The following is a 20,575-nucleotide window of genomic DNA, read 5'->3' on the forward strand; positions in this document are numbered from 1 at the left end:
TGGCATTGGAAGTGAGCTTTTCCAGCTGAGGGCCTGCATTCGTGATTAGTGTAAATAAATTCAGCTTTCCATATGAAGCACATCCTTTCTCTTTGTTTACCAGAGTAGTCCATTGAGCTCAGTTCTTTCTCTGGTGATGTCTGCCTTGGTCTCTTGGTTCCTGGCAACAGAATATGGTTGAGACATAGTTTTCAACTTCAGGCTGAGGAACTAGCCTGTGTGTATGTGATGACCTGCCACCTCAGTCCATGCACTGTGTAGAAGGGGCTGGCTCATCTGTACCTCCTGAGGGCTGGCAATGCATGATGTCTCCAAAAGCACAGTTGCAGCCGCATGTGCTGGTGAGCTCCTGGCACAGCTTTCTATCCATCTGAAGGGCTTGTTTCCAGTAACACTTGCTAGGGCTCTTCCTGGGAGGCAGCCCTGCCTGTTTCCAGGGTATCATGGGGATTGGTTTTGGGGAGGGAGGCCCAAGTTAGAAAGACCCATGTTTAAAATGTCAAGCTTGTGAAAATGATAAATGAGGGCCTATTGTCTTCATTGCCGAAGATCTGTTTGCTGTTTGTTAGAAACATATGTAGCACAGGCCGGGGATGGTGGCTCACACCTGTAATCCCAGCACTTTGGGAGACGAAGGCAGGAGGATCGCTTGAGCCCAGAAATCTAAGACCAGCCTGGGCAAAATAGCGAGACCTCATGTCTACAGAAAGATAAAATAAAATAAATAAATAAATAAAACTAGTTTCCCTTGTGCATTTAAAACAATGTTGACATCTTGATGGCCAGAGACTGAAATGTCTGTGTGTGATTTCAGGGGCCTGAGGTCGGAAGGTTGGAGCCTGGTGGTTGCTGCCGAGGCGGCAGCTCCTAGAGGGCCTGGCCAGACACTGGGAGAATGTTTTCATGCTCTGTAGAATTCATTCTCTTTGTTAATAAGCATTGAGATTATAGAATTTAAATGTTGAGCTTGAGGATAGACTGGCCTTGAGGCACACAGCGGGCATGCTGCTGTGGCTCACCTGTAGGCCTCAGTTAAGAATCTTTGTCTAATCCAATCCCTTTATTTTACAGATGAGGAAAATGAGGCCCAAAGAAGTGATGCCACTTGGTTAAGGTCCCAGAGCAGGTCAGAATCAGACCTAGGATCAGAAACCTGGCTCCTGGCTCCTGGCTCCTGGCTCCCTACTCTTCTAAGGATCGCTGTCCTGACAGAAGAGGTTTGCTCTCAGTTAATTGTTGATGTTGTTGATGTTGTTGTTGTTGTTGTTTTGCTTTCCTTTTGTCAGAAAGAGGCCTGTAATAACAACAGGCATCTAATTTAGACTCTGTAATTTGGAATTTTAAAAATTCTTGTCTTCCCTTCTTCTGGTTATTTATAGAATTTCTACTCAGTGTGCTGGAGTCGCCCATAGGAGGGGCAAAGGGCATGACCTCTGCCCTTAACGCTGTGTGCTGTGATGAGAGATGGGTGCATAGCCGAGCCTGCAAACTGGAATGTTGGGATAAATTCTGGCTTGACATCTCCATTTCTGCCAGGCTGTGGTATTCTGTGTTCTTACGGAGAAGCTGCAGTGCCCAGCAGTTACCCAGGGGTGAATCTGAATCACCACCTGTTAAATCAAGGTCATGATACTGTATTTACTAAGGCAGGACAACATAGTAATTTAGGCTCAACTTACAAGTTGCAACTTATTACAAGTAATAAGAGGTTCGGCTTACAAGGTTTGAAATACAAATTGATTTTTTTAGCCAGATTCCATTGAACCCTGGTTTTTAATTTTCCAATCTTGAAAGAAGACTGAGATTTTACTGTATAACTCACTTAAGGTGACATTGTGTTTTCCTAAGTATTCTCAGTGATTTCTCCCATTCTCCCTATTCTTCTCACATGGGACTTTGACAGAGAGCTGCACCTGGGCTGGGTGTGTGGCCTCCCTCACCCAGCAGTATGGCCCAATGGTGCTATGTGACTGCTGAGTTAGGTCCTTAAAAGGGTGCAGTTTTTGCCTGGATGTTCTTTTTGGGGTACTTGTTTGCCATCCCTATGGTGAGGAAACCCATGTCGCCCACACAGGAGGACCACACAGTGAGCAGGGCATTGACATAACAAGGTGACTTCTGTTTTCTGAGTAACTTCCACCACAGTGGTGAAACTGTGTCCCCAAGCTCAGCAGGCGGAGGTAAAACATTTTTCAAAGAAAAGGGTAAGATAGGCTCTTGGTTTACCACATGTGGTGAAGAGAGGCCTCTGGCTCTTCCAAACTGTTGCAGATACAGCGTGGAGTGCTGGGACTTCGGTCAGGCCAGGTCCTGCCGCCTCACTTTCCAGCTCTCCTGAGTGCTCCTGGTCTGCCTTGCTCTCTGCCCAGTGCTGCCTGCTGCCCGCTGCCCTTATGTGGAGAGACCTTCTGTCTCCCAGCCCCAGCCATGGGTCCCGTTGCCCAGAATACAAGAGCCTTTCTTGGCTTAGAACTTTAATTCAAAACCCTCAGTTCTTAGAGGGTTTGTTTTCCCTTTTTTTTTGGCCTGGGATTTTGAGACTATCTAATAGTGCTGGGCAGTTTTATCATTCATCATCATGGGTAGTTTGGTTTATTACAACTTGCAGCTTCATATCTTGTAAAACAAATTCATTTCTTGCTTTCAGATTTGCTTATCTAAAAGTTTTGTTCATAATAGTAACTTAGCACAAGGCTTCTAATACATGAGTTGATGAAAAGCACCTCCTGTATCACCTTTAATATGGATAATTTTGAAGTGTAATTTAATGCCTGGAAGCCAGTTGGTACTGAGGTTTAATTTTGTACTTGGGAAAGAAGTGTGAGAAGAAAAGTATCCTTTTTTCCTTAAATTTATTTTTCTTAGTTGACATATAAAATTGTATATATGTTTATCATGTACAACATGATATTTTGAAGTATATATATTATGGAATGGTTAAGTCTAGCAAATTAGCAAGTGTAAAGATAAACTCACAGTTATCTTTTTTTGTGGTGAGAACACTTTACATTTTTTCTTTCTTTTAAACATAAAATCTTTCAGAAAAGACGTCTACTTTCTCAGCATTTTTCAAGAAGAAAAGTATCTTTTTAACAAATACATTTTCTAAGCCCTGGTCTGCAACCCACTCCATTCAGTTAATATTTATCAAGCACTGGCCGGGCGTGGTGGCTCACACCTGTAATCCCAGCACTTCGGGAGGCCGAGGCAGGTGGATCACCTGAGGTCAGGAGTTCGAGACCAGCCTGGTCAACATGGTAAAACCCCGTCTCTACTAAAAATACAAATATGAGCCGGGCATGGTGGCAGGCACCTGTAATCCCAGCTACTTGGGAGGCTGAGGCAGAATTGCTTGAACCCGGGAGGTGGAGGTTGCAGTGAGCCAAGATTATGTCATTGCATTCCAGCCTGGGCAATAAGAGTGAAACTCTGTCCTCCCACCAAAAAATATATATATTTATCAAGCACTACCTACACACACACCCACTGTCTCTTATACACACACAAACACACTAATAGACATAGCAGTAATATATATTAAGCATGAATACAGCAAGAAGTTTGGTACCCTAGAATTAGAACGGGTTTTTTTTTCGTATATAATCTACAAAATGAGATGTTGAATTGATGTTTAATACTAAGCTACTTCTTAAGCATTTGATTTTTCTTACTGCATTTACCTATGTTTATAATTTTAAAATCTGAGAATTATAGAAAATACGTAATTTCTACTTATCTTTCAGATTATAGCTTAAATGTCCTCTCCTGGGGTGGGGGAGGTCCCCATATCCACATAAATGGGTGTGACCTCCATGTGCACTGTGCACTTCCCTTTGGTACTTTTCGTCTCACACACATGCACACCCTGCACAGACACACACACTCTTATTGCTGGTGTTGTGTCTTCTTGCCTGTGGACTGTCAGCTCTGTGAAGGGGAGGCTTCTGTCTTTCTTGTCCCTCTCCCTTCTGTGGCACTCAGTACATGTTGGGTGAATGAATGAATACTGGACACAGACGCTTTCCTTGAAGGTGGTTGGATGATCTACCCTTTCCTTATAGGACTTTTTCAGATGTTTTCAAATTCAACCAAGAAATCTTTTTTTTCTATTACTAAGTTACTGCTTTTCCAAATTATTGAATACTTCTATTTTCTCCTGCCTTTAAGGAGTAGGAAACAACTAAGAACAGATGATGTCTCATGTTCCGAATGGATCCTTCCTTCCTTTGCTCTTCCCTCAAGTTCTTTCTCATGCAAGCGAACACCCATATTGTGAGGGATAGCAAATTTAAATGAGTCCTTTGCATTCGAGTATAGAGATGACTGAGGAGAATGAGGTAGTTTGGAAAAACCTGCCTCAGTGCTTTTGATATTTTAATTTATAGGCAATTCTTTTAAGTTTCATTTTTCTCAAGACAAATGCCAGACTGTGGAAAGGGTGCTGTCATTTAAAAATATTTGGGCATGTGGCCGGGTGCGGTGGCTCACGCTTGTAATCCCAGCTCTTTGGGAGGTCGAGGCGGGTGGATCACGAGGTCAGGAATTAGAGACCAGCCTGGCCAACACTGTGAAACCCCATCTCTACTAAAAATACAAAAATTAGCTGGGTGTGGTGGCACCTGTAATCCCAGCTACTCAGGAGGCTGAGGCAGGAGAATGGCTTGAACCCGGGAGGCGGAGGTTGCAGTGAGCCAAGATTGCGCCACTGCACTCCAGCCTGGGCAACAAAGCTAGACTTTGTCTCGGAGGGGAAAAAAAAGAATATTTGGGCGTGCATACTGCCCAAAGCGATTTACAGACTCTCTGCTATTCCTAGCAGATTACCGAGGACCTTCTTCACAGAACTAGAAAAACACTGCTTTAAAATTCATATGGAACCAAAAAAGAGCCCAAATAGACAAGGCAGTCCTAAGCAAAAGAACAAAGCTGGAGGCATTCTGTTACGCAACTTCAGACTACACTACACGGCTACGGCAACCTAACAGCATGGTACGGGTACAAAAGCAGACACCAATGGAACAAAAGAGAGAGCCCAGAAATAAGGCTGCACACCTAAAACCATCTCATCTTCGACAAAGCTGACAAAAGCAGTGGGGAAAGGACTCCCTATTCAATCAGCGGTGCTGGGACGACTGGCTAGCCACATGCAGAAGATTGAAATTGGACCCCTTCCGGCCGGGCGCGGTGGCTCACGCTTGTAATCCCAGCACTTTGGGAGGCCAAGGTGGGTGGATCACGAGGTCAGGAGATCGAGACCACGGTGAAACCCGTCTCTACTAAAAATACAAAAAAATTAGCCGAGCGTGGTGGCGGGCGCCTGTAGTCCCAGCTACTCCGAGAGGCTGAGGCAGGAGAATGGCGTGAACCCGGGAGGCGGAGCTTGCAGTGAGCCGAGACTGCGCCACTGCACTCCAGCCTGGGTGACAGAGCGAGACTCCGTCTCAAAAAAAAAAAAAAAAAAAAAAAAAAAGAAATTGGACCCCTTCCCTACACCATGTACAAAAATCAACAAAAGATGGATTAAAGACTGAAATGTAAAACCCAAAACTATAAAAACCCTGCAAGACAACCTAGGCAATACCATTCTGGACACAGGAACTGACAAAGGTTTCATGAAGAAAACACCAAAAGAAATTGCAACAAAAGCAAAAATTGACAAATGGGATCTAATTAAACTTAAGAGCTTCTATACAGCAAAAGAAATTATCGACAGAGTAAACATACATCTTACAGCATGGGAGAAAATATTTGTAAATTATGCATCTGACAAAGGTCTAATATCCAGCATCTATAAGGAACTTAAGAAACTTAAGAACTACAGGAAAAAAACCAACCCCATTAAAAAGTGGGCAAAGGGCATGCACAGTTAGTTTTCCAAAGAAGATGCACATGCAGCCAACAGGCATATGAAAAACAGCCCAAATCACTGACCATTAGAGAAATGCAAATCAAAACCACAGTGAGATAGCATCTCACACCAGTCAGAATAACTATTATTAAAAAGTCAAAAATAAGATGCTAGTGAGGGTATGGAGAAAAGGGACTCCTAATACACTGTTGGTGGAGTGTAAACTAGTTCAACCGTTGTGGAAAGCAATATGGTGATTCCTCAGCTAAAAATAGAACTACCATTTGACCCAGCAATCCCATTACTGGTTATATATACTCGAAGGAATATAAATTGTTCTACCATAAAGATATGTACACATGTGTGTTCACTGCAGCACTATTCACAATAGCAAAGACATAGAATCCACTGAAATGCCTGTCAGTGGCAGATTGGATAAAGAAAATTTGGTACATTTATATCATGGGGTACGATGTAACTGTAAGAAAGAATGAGATCCTCTTGTCTTTTGCAAGAACGTGGTTGGGAGCTGGAGGCCATTATCCTCAGCAAACGAATGCAGGAACATAAAACCAAGTACCGAATGTTCTCACTTATAAGTGGGAGCTAAGTGATGAGAACACATGGACACAAAGAAGGGAACAACCGACAGTAGGGCCTACTTGAGGGTGGAAGGTGGGAGGAGGGAGAGGATCAGAAAAAATAACCATTGGGTTCTAGGCTTCGTACCTGGGTTACAAAGTAATCTGTACATCAAACCCTGGTGACAGGAGTTTACCTGTATAACAAACCTGCACATGTACTTCTGAACCTAAAATAAAAGTAAAAAAAAAATAATTTGGGCACGATGACTCATGCCTGGAATACTAGCACGTTGGCGGGAGGATCGCTTGAGGCCAGGAGTTTGAGGTTACACTGAGCTGTGATTGTGCCACTGCACTCCATCGTGGGTGACAGAACAAGACCCTGTCTCTAAAATATTTATCTACATGATATATACATTTGGTGGGTGCTTTGGTCCCAACTGTCTGTGACCATCTGGGGCAGAGCCAGTGCCGTGTGCAAGGTGTACTGCCTGCACACAGCACAGGAGGCTGGGGCTGGCCAGGGCCTGTGCACCTGCTCCTCTGTGCCTGGCTTGTGGATGCCCCTCACTCGCTGAGTCTTTTCTGAAGTCATTTAGCAGCACTGCCACTGCTCTAACCTACATTTAAAGATTTATTTTCATAATTTTCTGGCAGAAAATTTTATTAATGTAGCCATTTTATTTGTATAATGATTGTTGAGAATAGAATATTTTATGTTCAAGATATTGATTAATTTTTGGAGAAACTAAGAAATTTGATGTTGCATAACAAATCTCTTTAAATTCACGGTGTAAACTGCAGTGAATCATTAGTGTATTAGCTAAAAGCCAACATTGCAGAATATAGTTTATTTGAAAGGCCGCTTAGATGAAAATTCTAGGGTGATCTGGAAATGTTTTACACTTTTGTATAAGTGATCATTGGATGCTACTTAGGAGAGTTTGTACTAGTGTGTCTAGCAGTTGTAGCAAGGTGAGGTGGGTGGCCACATTTGATTATGAAGTAAATTTATTCTAGAGAGTTTATATAGCATGAAGAATATTACAATCAAAGAAGTGTTACACTACATATCTTAAACTTTTAACATGACTCTTATCTAGCTATAAAAATATGTCTGACATTTTGTGTTTTAGGAATGAAGTAAGTATGCAGTGGTAATGAATGTTTGATCATGATTTCAGGTGAGTAAGACGTCAGGGAAACCTATCACAGTTCCATAAGCAAAAATGAAAAAAATTCACTGAGGTATATTGCTACAAAATGGCTTCTTTCCCCCAAGAATAGCTGTAACTGTGACTGAGTAGCGCAGCACAGCCCTTCCATTCTCCCCTTGCTCTTTCCTCCTCCTCATCCAGATGCATTTGGATGATACTGTTCAAAAGTAAGCTAAATAATTGTACTCAATTTTCATATTAGAGTAGCTAGAAATTAAGCAAGTAATTTGTGTGTGTTTTTTTTTTGGGGGGGGGTGAAGGTCTTGCTCTGTTGCCCAGGCTGGACTGCAGTGGTATAATGACAGCTCGCTATAGCCTCAACCTCCTGGACTTAAGCCATCCTCCCGCCTCAGCCTCCTGAGTAGCTGGGACCACAGGTGCATGCCACCACACCTGGCTAATGTTCACATTTTTTATAGACATGGGGTCTCACTATGTTGCTCAGGCTGGTCTTGAACTTCTGGCCTCAAGTGATCCTTCCACCTTGACCTTCCAAAGTGCTGGGATTACAGGTGTGAGCCACCGTGCCTGGCCTCCAAACAATAATTTAAATGATGTGATAAATTTTATTTTAGCCTAGCCGAGATCTTAAAATCTATTTTGAAGTCAGGCACTAGCCTTATTTGGTTCAGCTAAAGGTGCTCCCTGGTGCATCAGGTTGTGAATGTCATATATGAGTCCTAAGGGAGTAAACAAACTCTGGCTGTGTCAGTGCTGAAATTCAAAACAGTAAAAAAAAAAAAGATACTTGGTTTTAAAATGGGGTGGATGCATCTATTGGGCTTTATTGATATTTTGGAAATTTTGAGATATGTATTTTGCCTCTTGCTAAGGAATTAGATAATCGTGCAGGGTTTGAACTGACAGTTGTCAAAGTCAGCAAAAATACTATGGTCAAATTGCTGGGTCTTTGAGACCTAGGTTTTAGTCCTGTTAGCTCTGACTTTGGGCAAGTTGTTTGATGTAATTGTTTTAGTTCCTCAACAATCCAGACCCTGGCCAGCAGAGTTGGAGCATTGAATGATCTTTCTAAAATAATTTGAGCATACAAATGGCAAATCTGATTTAACAGCATAACTGTTGATTCTTACGGCACAAGTCAGTGAGCCTGTCTTTGTTGAGGTAGTCGCGGTGTGATAACAGACATAGTAGTTAAGAACACTGACTTGAGGTAGACCGCTGTGCCGCTTAGTAACGTATCGTGTTGTGAAGCTGCTGAATCTTCGTACTCTAGTTTCCTCATCTCTATAACAGGCAAATTTGTAATTGTGACAAATAATAACTACAAGAAGTAAATTAATAACTAAGACCAAATGCATACTGTGTGGCCAGCACCATTGTAAGTGCTGAGGATACAAACCTGAACAAGACACATTGCTGTCTTCAGAAAGCTCACAGTCAGATGGGAGAGAGAGAAGGAAGCAAGGCAAGTACAGGCTTGTAAGTGTTGTGATGGGTGTCCTTATAGGAGCAGGATTTCAGGAGGTAAGGTCAGTTTCCCTGGGAAGGGAGAGTTAGAGAAAAGATGCTCGCAGTTTAATTCAACAAACAAGTGGTACCTGCTGGGTGTGCCTGCCGTCCTGCTAGGCATTGAGACTACAGGATAAATTTAGCATGATCCCTGCTCTAAAGGAGCTTAAAGTTTAGTGGAAAACCATGAGTCTAGTGATAAATTGTAGTTGTCAAGATACTTGAATGGAGTCTTGCAGATGAAGTGTTTGACAGGCAGTGGAAGAACAAAAACACAGAAGGAGACAGTCGTTGCGGCTGGAGCAGAGTTTGCAAGTCCACTCCTGGTGAGGGAGGGGATGCTGAGCCAGCAGGGCAGGGTCTACTCACACCCAGAGGCTGGCTCGGAAGCAGCAGATGTAAAGGGAAGTGTGTATTGGAGGGGGTATGTTGTGAATTTGATGATGTCTGATTGTTACATTGAATTCCATGAGTTCTAGACAATTTCTTCATGATAATTACCCCCTTAAATTTCATAATCTTCATTCCCCCACTAAATTTAATACCATAACATTTTTAATTTAAAAAACACCTTTTTTGTCAGTACTTTTGAAAACATTTTCCTGCACCTGTGCCTTCTATGAAATGAACGCTGTAGAGAATCTGTGGAAATCGGCTCATGGTAGAAGCTTTCCCTGTCATATGGATGAGTCCTTTTGCTTGCCCAGTGCCCTCCTGGCATATTGATGAGGTAGGATTGGGAGTTAGGAACGCCTACAAAATGAGCAGGCTAATTTCGAACGGATGCTAATCCTGCAAAACCAAGAGAGAAGCTTATTGGTTGATTTGCCTTTTTTTTTTTGAAACAGTCTCACTCTGTCACCCAGGCTGTAGTGCAGTGGCACGATCTTCGCTCACTGCAACCTCTGCCTCCTGGGCTCAAGCAATTCTCCTGCCTCAGCCTTCTGAGTAGCTGGGACTACAGGTGCACGCTACCACTTCTGGCTGATTTTTTGTATTTTTAGTAGAGACGGGGTTTCACCTTGTGGGCCTGACTGGTCTCAAACTCCTCACCTCAAGTGATCTGCCCATCTTGGCCTCCCAAAGTGCTGGGATTACAGGCATGAGCCACTGTGCCCAGCCATTATTTGCTTTTAGTTGAATTTGTGTGTTTGGAGACTGAGCACTTACTTTCAACAGTGAAGAAATTGACTTGGCAGCAGTTGCTGCAGGTGGCTGTTTTTGGTCTACCTCATACTGTCAGTGTGTCGCCCAGATACTATATAATTACTCAGTTATTTTGCAGTCACAACATCTTTGTGTGTCTGTATTTATTTAGTAATTAGAAGAAAGTTTTTATGTTCTCATAGTATCTTCCTGTCTACACAGTGCTTTTGTTTACTAATTTATATCCATTTGATACACATCTAATGATTGCCTCTGATGGGTATATGTGGGAACATGTACATTCCCTACTGTTAGTTGCAAATAGTGAGAAGTAATTAAAGCATAATGTTTCACATCGAAGTAATCTCTTTTTCAAAGACATCTCTGAGAATGAAAACATTAAGTTTGGCAGTTCCGACAAACTCTTATAGTGATAAGGTATTAGTCTAATTCTACTTAGTAAGAAAGTTATTCCTGGAGACTTCCATTTCCACTATGATGGAATTAGAGGTGATTTACGCCCCCCAACCCAGGACTAGGGTAAGGCAAGTGAGGCACTTGCCTCAGTGCAGAATTTAAAGGGACACCCAAAATCTCAGTAATCGAGATTATTAATATTTTAATGCAGTGCTTTAAAAAAATCAAATTTGATGCAAAAAAATCCATGATGAAAAACAAAATTATTTTTTACTTTTTAAGATAGGGTCTTGCTCTATTGCCCAGGCTGGAGTGCAGTGGAGCAATCATAGCTCACTACAGCTATGGTAATACAGATGGGAGGGCTCAAGTGATCCTCCAGCCTCAGCCTCCTAAGTAGCTGAGACTACAGGCACATGCCACCACGTCTGGATAATTTTTTATTTTTTTTTTGTAGAGTGGTGTCTCACTGTGTTGCCCATACTGATCTCAAACTCTGAGCTCAAGCAGTCCTCCCGTCTTAGCCTCCCAAAGTGCTGAGATTATTGGAGTGAGCCACCACGCCTGGCCCAAAACCCAAATTTGAAAGACAGGATCAGTATTAATGATTTTTCTTTTTGTCTCAAGCTCCAGCATGGCTTGGCAAGACACCATTATCGATATTATGTATAAAATTTTGGTATTTTGTACCTCGTGGATTTTTTCATTAATTTTGATTTTATCTCTATTACTGAGTTTTTTTGACACTCAATTAAGATTTGTGCCTAAGGCAAGTACCTCACTTGCCTTGCCCTAGTCCCAAATTGACTTCTATCTTAAACAACTTGAAAACCAGACAAAATATATGAAGTAATAGTTTTCATACATTTGACAGAAGGCTGGTTAGGACTATGTTCCTTGAAATAAGGGGAACAAACAAAACAAGCCCTGCAGTATTCCAGCTTATACCCCACAGCATGAGACTGCACTTTTTTCTATAAAGGGCTGTATAGTAACCATTGTAGGTTTTGGGGGCCGGATGCTGTTAATGTCACAACTACTCTGCTATGCTCTGTGCCTGCTTTCATCCTAAGTATGTAAGTGAATGGACATGGACGTATTACAATAAAACCTTTCTGACACAAACAGCCTTAGTTTGTCTCGAGAGGCAGTTTCCATGTTTCAGGGCAGGAAGAGAGAAGTCAAACAGAACCCACTGGCTTCACTAAAGTGATGATACAGGAGAAATTGGGGAGGACAAGACAGCTAGAATTTGTAGAGGAAAACATAGGAGAGGAGGGAGCAGGTTAGAGAGAGAGCTCTAGAGATCTGCAGAAGGGCGCCCTTGAGGCGTTGGCTGCATCCTGGTCTGCACGTGCCCAAGAGGAAGCACCTCAAGGCTGGGAGGAGAACCACCAAAAAGGAGAAGGCCAAGCACTTCTTGGACATCAGTTGCACAGGGCTGGGAATAGTTTGTGTTCCCACCACCCAGGGTGGTCTCAGGTAGATCCTTTGAAGGGTTGCCTTTTCATCTTTGTTAGCGTGGGTTCAGAGCAGCTTTTTCATCTATGGTGTCAGGACGATTCCTCAGAAGGGCTGCCTTAGCAGTGGGGCTGAATTATCCATAGACCAATGGGCTGCTCCCGACTTGCCCTAACTGATTACAGATAGCTTGATTACATGATCAGAACCAAAGCCCCGACTATATTTAAAAAGGATGTAATAAAACTAGCACCCAAAAATGTAAAAAGAAATTGTGTCTAGCATCTAATAAATAATTACCAGGTATGCAGAGAAGCAAGGAAATGTGATATTAACCAGGAAGAAAATCAAGAGAAACAGAACCCAGAATGACAAGGGATGATGCAATTAGCACACAAACATTAAAATAACTTATAAATATGTTGCACACTCAACATAAAATGTAGAGAAAAACATAAGCATACTGAGTGAAATGAAAGACTCAAAAAAGATTGAAATAAAACTTCCAGAGATGAAAATAGAATATATACAATATATAAAATGCCGGGCGCAGTGGCTCACACCTATAATCCCAATTCTTTGGGAGGCTGAGGTGGGCAGATCATTTGAGGTCTGGAGTTGAAGAGTAGCCTGGCCAACATGGCGAAACCTCGTCTCTACTGAAAATACAAAAATTAGCCGGGCGTGGTGCAGGCGCCTGTAATCCCAGCTACTCGGGAGACTGAGGCAGGAGGATCACTTGAACCAGGGAGGTGGAGGTTGCAGTGAGCCGAGATCACACCACTGCACTCCAGCCTGGCGACAGAGCAAGACTCCGTCTCAAAAATAAATAAATAAATAAAAATAATATATATTTTATTTATATAATAAAATATATAATAATAAAATAAATTTATATATAGTAAAATAATATATACACGTATATGTATATATAATGCAGTAGAGGGATCACAACAGGTTATTACGACAGAAGAAAAGAGTTCATGAGCCTGAAGACATAGCAGTAGAAGCTTTCCAAAGCATAGCACAGAGAATCCAGACTGCGCGAGATCACAGAGCATCAGCAGCCTGTGGGACAAAGTCAGCTGACTTAAGATATGTATAACCTAGTTCCAGAAGGAGAAGAGGAGGGAATGGAAAAAATATTTGGAGAAATAATGGCTGGAAATTTTCCAAATTTGATGAAAAATGCAAACTATGAAGCTCAAAAACTCCAAACAGAGCAAATATAAAGAAATCCAAGGTACCTCATAATCAGATTGCCAGAAAACCAGTGATCAAGATCAAAAGCTTTCAAAGCAGCCAGAAGAAAAGACACATTACAGAGGAATACAGTTGCTAATAACAGCGATTCCTGGTCACATCTTGTGTGAACCAGAAGACAACAGAGCAACATATTCAAAGTACTGAAAGAAAAAAACCTGTTAGAGTTCTGTATCCAGCAAAAATGTCTTTCAAAAATGAAGGATAAATTTTTATTTATTTCAAAAGTAAAGAAATTTTTAGGCCAGGCATGGTAGCTCACACCTGTAATCCCAGCACTTTGGGAGGCCGAGGTGGGCAAATCACCTGAGGTCGGGAGTTTGAGACCAGCCTGGCCAACATGGTGAAACCTCGTCTCTACTAAAAAAAATTAGCTGGGTGTGGTGGCAGGTGCCTGTAATCCCAGCTACTCGGGAGGCCGAGACAGGAGAATTGCTTGAACCCAGGAGGCAGAGGTTGCAGTGAGCCGAGATCGTGCCACTGCACTCTAGCCTGGGCGACAGAGCGAGACTCCATCTCAAAAAAAAAAAAAACCCCAAAAACAAAAATAAATTTTTAGGCCAATAGACATCAGAATTTATTGCCAGCAGAATGGCACTAAAGGAATATTAAAGGAAATTCATATAGAAAGAAAATAATATTTGATGGGAAAAATTTTTATTTATATATATTTTGGAGACAGGATCTCACTCTAGTGCCCAGGCTGGAGTGCATTGGGTGTGATCTCGGCTCACTGCAATCTCTGTCTCCCGGGCTCAAGCAGTCCTCCTGCCTCAGCCTCCCTAGTAGCTGGGACTATAAGCGTGTGCCACCATACCCAGCTAATTTTTGTATTTTTTGTAGAAACGGAGTCTCACTGTGTTCCCGAGGCTGGTCTCGAACTCCTGATTTCAAGCAATCCACCCATCTCAGCCTCCCAAAGTGCTGGGATTACAGGCGTGAGACACTGCACTCAGGCTTAAATAGTCAGTTTCCATCTGGGGCCAGGCATGGTGTCTCACACCTGTAATCGCAGCACTTTGGGCAGGAGGAGAGGGCAGATTGCTTGAGCTTGGGAGTTTGAGGCTACAGTGAGCTATGATCACACCACTGTACTCCAGCCTGGGTGACAGAGTGAGACCCTGTGTTTCTAAAAGGAAAAAAAAAAAGTGGTAAAATTGACAAAGCTCCAGTGAAACTGATAAGGAAGAAAAAACAGATATAAATAACGAAATGAAATGAAAAAGGTGAAAACACTATGGATTCAGTAGACTGTTAAGATATCATAAAAGGATATTAGAATTAGCATCACGCTATATACATTTGAAAATTTAGATAAAATAGACAAATTTCTTTCAAAATGTAACTTGACTAAAAGTAACTGAAGAAATAGAAAACCTTAACCAGTCCTATGACTATTAAAAATGTTTAGATTTAAACAAATGTATGATTGAGGGAATGCTGGGAATGTGTGTAAACACATACATATGTTGTCATGTGTTACCTTAATTGACCTATACAGTTCTTGAGTACAAGATTAAAACCTGTTTCTGAGTATGTGATTGTATCAATGAGGGCTCTTTCTGATGTAAATTTTGAGAAATTCAACCTTAGTTGTTTTAAGTAAGTAAAAAGAAGGTTTATTGATCATCTGATAGAAAAACCTAAGGCAGGGCTAGCTATAGATGGTTCACTTGGGCCAGTTTCTTCCCCAGCATCCTCCTTCATGTGTTCAGGTTCTTTGGGAAAGAGGGAGAATCTCTTTAAGTCCCATAGTGGGAAGAGGAGACCCATTAATCCTGACCTGGGTTGTGTGTTCAGAGATGAGCCAACTCTGGGCAGGAAAATAAGATGCTCTGAATGACCAGGTGCAAATCACAGGCTTTACCTGGGCCCAGGTGTTGGAGTCAGCGCCCCTGGAAGCTGTGGACTGAGCTGGGAATTTATACCTGACAAGGAATCAGGGTGCAGGAACCATGGGGAAGGTGAACAAATATTTGGCTACAAAATTAAATCTCCATTGCAGTAATTGCCAGATGTAAAATTTCATGAATTCTTTATTCAAAATTATGATGAAATTCTATAATAAAGAATTCTTAGTTGGCCAGGTGTGGTGGCTCATGCCTGTAATCCCAGCACTTTGGGAGGCTGAGGCGGGAGGGTTGCTTGAGGCCAGGAGTTTGAGACCAGCCTGGGCAACATAGTGAGACTCCCACCTCTAAAAAAAAAAAAAAATGTTGTTTTTGTTTTGTTTTTTTGAGACGGAGTCTCGCACTGTTGCCCAGACTGGAGTGCAGTGGTGCAATTTTGGCTCACTGCCAGCTCTGCCTCCTGGGTTCACACCATTCTCCTGCCTCAGCCTCCCGAGTAGCTGGGACTACAGGTGGCTGCCAGCACACCGGCTAATTTTTTGTATTTTTAGTAGAGACAGGGTTTCACCGTGTTAACTAGGATGGACTTAATATCCTGACCTCGTGATCCACCCACCTCGGCCTCCCAAAGTGCTGGGATTACAGGCGTGAGCCACCATGCCCGGCCCTAAAAATTTTTTGTTTTTTTTTTTTTGAGATGGAGTCTCACTTTGTTGCCCAGGCTGGAGTACAGTGGTGCAATCTTGGCTCACTGCAAGCTCTGCCTCCCGGGTTCAAGTGGTTCTCCTGCCTCAGCCTCCCGAGTAGTTGGGATTACAGGCGCACGCCACTAGCTCTGGCTAATTTTTTTATTTTTAGTAGAGATGGGGTTTCACCATGTTGGTCAGGCTGGTCTCGAACTCCTGACCTCAGGTGATCCGCCCACCTCAGTCTTCCAAAGTGCTGAGATTACAGGCATGAGCACCGTGCCCAGCCTAAAAATAAAAAAAAATTTTTTTTTTTTTTTCAAGACGGAGTCTCCCTCTGTCACCCAGGCTGGAGTGCAGTGGCGCCATCTCGGCTCACTGCAAGCTCTGCCTCGCAGGTTCATGCCATTCTCCTGCCTCAGCCTCCCGAGTAGCTGGGACTACAGGCACCTGCCACCATGCGTGGCTAATTTTTTTGTATTTTTAGTAGAGACAGGGTTTCACCGTGTTAGCCAGGATGGTCTTGATCTCCTGACCTCGTGATCTGCCCGCCTCGGCCTCCCAAAGTGCTGGGATTACAGGTGTGAGCCACTGCGCCCAGCCAAAAAAAGTTTTTGAATTTGCTGGGTGTGGTGGCACATGCTTGTAATCCCAGCTACTGGGGAGGCTGAGGTGGGAGGATCTCTTGAGCCCAGGAGTTTCAAGGCTGTAGTAAGTCATGATCATGCCACTGCACTCTAGCCTGGGTGACAGAGGTCGACCGTGTCTCAAAAAAAAAAAAAAAGCATACTATTATACCGCTGTTCAGTTAGCAGGAATTAAAAAGTTTGGCAATTGTTGTTGAAAAAGTTTAGCAACAGAAACTCTCTCATACCCTTCTGATGGGAGTGCACATTACAGCTGCTTTGGGAAATAGTTTGGCTTTAGAGTATAAGCTAGCAATCATACTTCTAGGTATGTACACCAGAGAAATACATGCCTAAAGTGATTGAGATAGCTGTACCAGAAAAATCTTAGTCGTGTTTATATTTGCTCCAAAGCAGAGACCACCCTTGGGGATGAGAATGGATAACTAAATTATTGTATATTTACTGAGTAGAATATTACACAGCAATGAAAATAAACTACAGACACAGCAACAACAAGAAAGGCAAAGAAAAAAGCAAGACAAGAATATATGTAGTATGATTTTGTTATTTTCATCTGCTTCTGGTTTTTATATAAGTTATGTTTGGTAGGGCTGCACACCTAGGTGATAAATCTCTAAAGAAAAGTTTGGAAATGATAAACCATAAAAGTTAAAGCACAGTAGCTCATGCCTGTATTCCCAGCACTTTGGGAGGCTGAGATGGGAGGATCACTTGAGCCCAGGAGTTCCAGACCAGTCTAGGCAACACAGGGAGATCCAGCTTCTTGAAAAAAAAAAAAAAAAAAAAACTTATCCGGACATGGTGGCATCCTCCTGTGGTCCCAGCTACTTGGGAGGCTAAGATGAGAGAATTGCCTGAGTCCGGGAGGTCGAGGCTGCCGTGAGTTGTGATTGCACCACTGCACTCCAGCCTGGGTGACAGAGCAAGATGCTGCATCAACAAATCAAACAAAATCATTTTGTTAAAGCTAGTACTTACTTACGTATGTGGTGGAAGGGTTTTGGGGTCAGATAGAGGCACCCAGCCTTTCTGGAGTTCTGGCAATGCTCCATCCCTTGGTGGTAGTTGGACTGGTATTTATGTAATAACTTCATGAAATGGTATACATGTTTTCTGTGCTTTTCTATAAGTAAGTAATACCTCATAGTAAAAGCAGTTTTAAAATAGTCAGATTTTATAGTGCATGTTCCATTCAAAAAATGTGGAAAATCCCCAAAGCACATGCATATACAGTAGTTAATCATGTTTTATCTTAAATTTATTCATATTATAGAAATTTACCTTTTGAAATTTCATTTTTATTTATTTGAGATGGAGTCTCGCTCTGTCACCCAGACTGGAGTGCAGTGGCGTGCATGATCTTGGCTCACTGCAGCCTCCGCCTCCTGGGTTCAAACTATTCTCCTGCCTTAGCCTCCCAAGTAGCTGGGATTACAGGTGTGTGCCACCATGCCCAGCTAATTCTTGTATTTTTGGTAGAGATGGGGTTTTACCATATTGGCCCGGCTGGTCTCGAACTCCTGACCTCAGGCAATCCACCCTCCTCGACCTCCCAAAGTGCTGGGATTACAACATGAGCCACTGCGCCTGGCCTTGAAATTTCATTTTTAAAAGCTCTAAAAATTTTCCAGGTGAGAATTGACCAACTATTATTATTTTCTGGGTAAGGGACTCCACTACAGTAATTAAAGAAGGATAAGGTTGGCGTTGCTTTGCTCCTTTTTTTTATTGAAGTCCTTCCTTCCTGATCAAGCTTCCATATATCTCCTTAAAACATATGACACACAGGTATGCCACTAAAAAACTTAATTTGTGTAGATTTCTTTCTTCAGCTGTTACTTTTTCATCTTGCATAAAAATCAAGTAATTAAATTTTAAAACATCCTGAACATATTCATTTTTGGCTTTAGCAATTTCATTCTTCAGCAGATGTATTTGACTTTCTATATACATGGCACTTTGTTTTGGTTTGTGTCTGACCTTATTTTTATTTTTCATTTTTTTTCAAACCAGTATTAAACTGAAAATAATAGACGTCATACCTCATGGCCCAGGAATGAGTGAATAAGTTGGAAAACCAAGAGTAGTGGCCTGCATCTCTTTGTCCAAGGCCTACTTTCCAAAATCTCTCGGCCCTACCCTTCCCTAGAAGGTTCCCCACTGCAAGGAAGGCACAGGCAGCCTGGGGGTGTGACCTGCCTCATGGAGTATTGCATTTTTTGATACAAGAACTATTTGCTCCTTAACATCTTTCTCTAGGAGTTTGAAAGAAAAGAAATTACTCTGTGTTTCAGTCTCTAACTTGTGATTGAGTGGCTGAGGTGGGAGGATCTCTTGAGCCCAAGAGTTCGATACCAGCCTGGGCAACACAGTGAAACTCTGTCTAAAAAAATAAAATAATTAACTGGGGGTGGTGGTGTGTGCCTGTAGTCCCAGCTACATGGGAGGCTGAGGCAGGCGGATCACTTGAGCCCAGGAGTTCCAGGCTGCAGTGAGCTAGGATCATGCCACTGCTGCCCAGGCTGGCCATAGACCAAGACCCTGTCCCTTTAAAAAATAATAATAATCTTTCATATGTTAGAATGTTAAAAATAAGTATAAGAAGTTTGAAATGTTTGCATCCAAAGTGAGATTTAATACATAGCTATTTTTGATAAATTGAAAAGTGTCAAGAAAACTGCTGTTTAAATTTCATTTATAATCATGATCTCATCAAAGTACCATTCAATTTTCTCCAATAGTCTCTGGTATTTTTAGTTTGTTTGAAGCAGCATCCAAATAATTGCAGTTAACTGATAGGTCTGTTAAGTCTCTTAATCAATAGAATACTTTTCCCCATCCCTTTTTTCCTTGCATTTTATTTGTTGGAAAATCCAGGCTGATTGTTCAGTAGTCAGAAGTTCCCTCATTCTGGCCTTTGCTGTTTCCACTGGACATGTTCTTCTGCCTGTGGGTGGGTATAGAGGCTCGATCGCTTTCTGGCTCAGCCTTTCAGCACAGGTACTTCAGAGGTGCGTGATGCCCTCACCAGGAGGCACACATCTGCACTGATGTGAGATCCAGTGTTGTTGTTGTTGTTGTTTTCTTTTTTTCCTTTTGTCTTTTTTATTTAAAAAACACGGGGTCTTGCTATGTTGCCCAGGCTGGTTTTGAACTCCTGGCCTCAAGCAGTCCTCCCACCTCTGCCTCCCAAAGTATGCTGCAAGCTTAAGCCACGGGGCCTGGCAGATCTAGTGTTTTTTGAAATCTCATGTTTTATTCTAACAATTGATTGAAACATTATAATCTGCTTCTCAATATGGCCATGTTTTATGCTTTTCACGTCTTCAAATACAGTTGACACTCCAGGAAGATGAACCTTATCACACTTGCAACTTCTGCCCCTTATACAGCCCCGGGGCTCCAGCCCCATGTGGCAGGCGTGACCTAGGGGAAGCCTCCATCTGGAGAAGTGCTGCCTGCACTTGGTTGCATATCGAGTGGACTGAGCCCTTGGCTCCTCTCCCTGCTTCCTGTCCAGATGGCAGGACTCTGGTCGTGGGCCAAAAGAGGCACAGTGTCTTTGCATATAGTAAGGATTGAATGAATACTTTTAAAAAATCCTAACTCTTATGAACCAAGGGATACTGACAATGCTGGGCCCCAAATAACTATTGTTTTCTCGAAGGCTTTAAGACCATGTCTTATACTGTGATTTAATCAGGTTCTTTCCTAGGAGTCTGCCTGAGTCACTTGGTCTGTGTGTCTCTCCCTCCCTGTCCTAAGGGGGCTTTTCATGTGTGACTGTGTTCTGCCTGTCTGTCTGGTAAGAATCCAGCCTCCTGTTACTTGCCCAGGATGCTGACTGTGGGCCCTCTCCCGCAGTGGAACATTTGGCATCAGGTACCAGGAACAGAGTCAGTATGCTGAAATGTTTGCATGAATGTGGATTTTCAGAAAGCTTTCTTATCAGCAGGGCACACCTGTCTGTTCGTGATCTTTGC

The 20,575-nt window shown here is 42.5% G+C and overlaps 1 protein-coding gene across 3 annotated transcripts in view; it reads left to right on the plus strand.

Annotated features, from left to right (window-relative positions):
- The window catches only part of TRAF3 (TNF receptor associated factor 3), a 138,538-nt gene that overhangs the window by 55,486 nt on the left and 62,477 nt on the right, over positions 1 to 20,575 (plus strand). For all 3 annotated transcript variants that reach the window (XM_034938201.3, XM_034938202.3, XM_008959092.6), the window contains exon 2: positions 1,072 to 1,217. The gene's annotated coding sequence lies outside the window, so the exon portion shown is untranslated. The remainder of the gene's footprint in view (positions 1 to 1,071; positions 1,218 to 20,575) is intronic.

Source organism: Pan paniscus, chromosome 15, assembly GCF_029289425.2.
Source record: "Pan paniscus chromosome 15, NHGRI_mPanPan1-v2.0_pri, whole genome shotgun sequence".
NCBI lineage: Eukaryota > Metazoa > Chordata > Mammalia > Primates > Hominidae > Pan > Pan paniscus.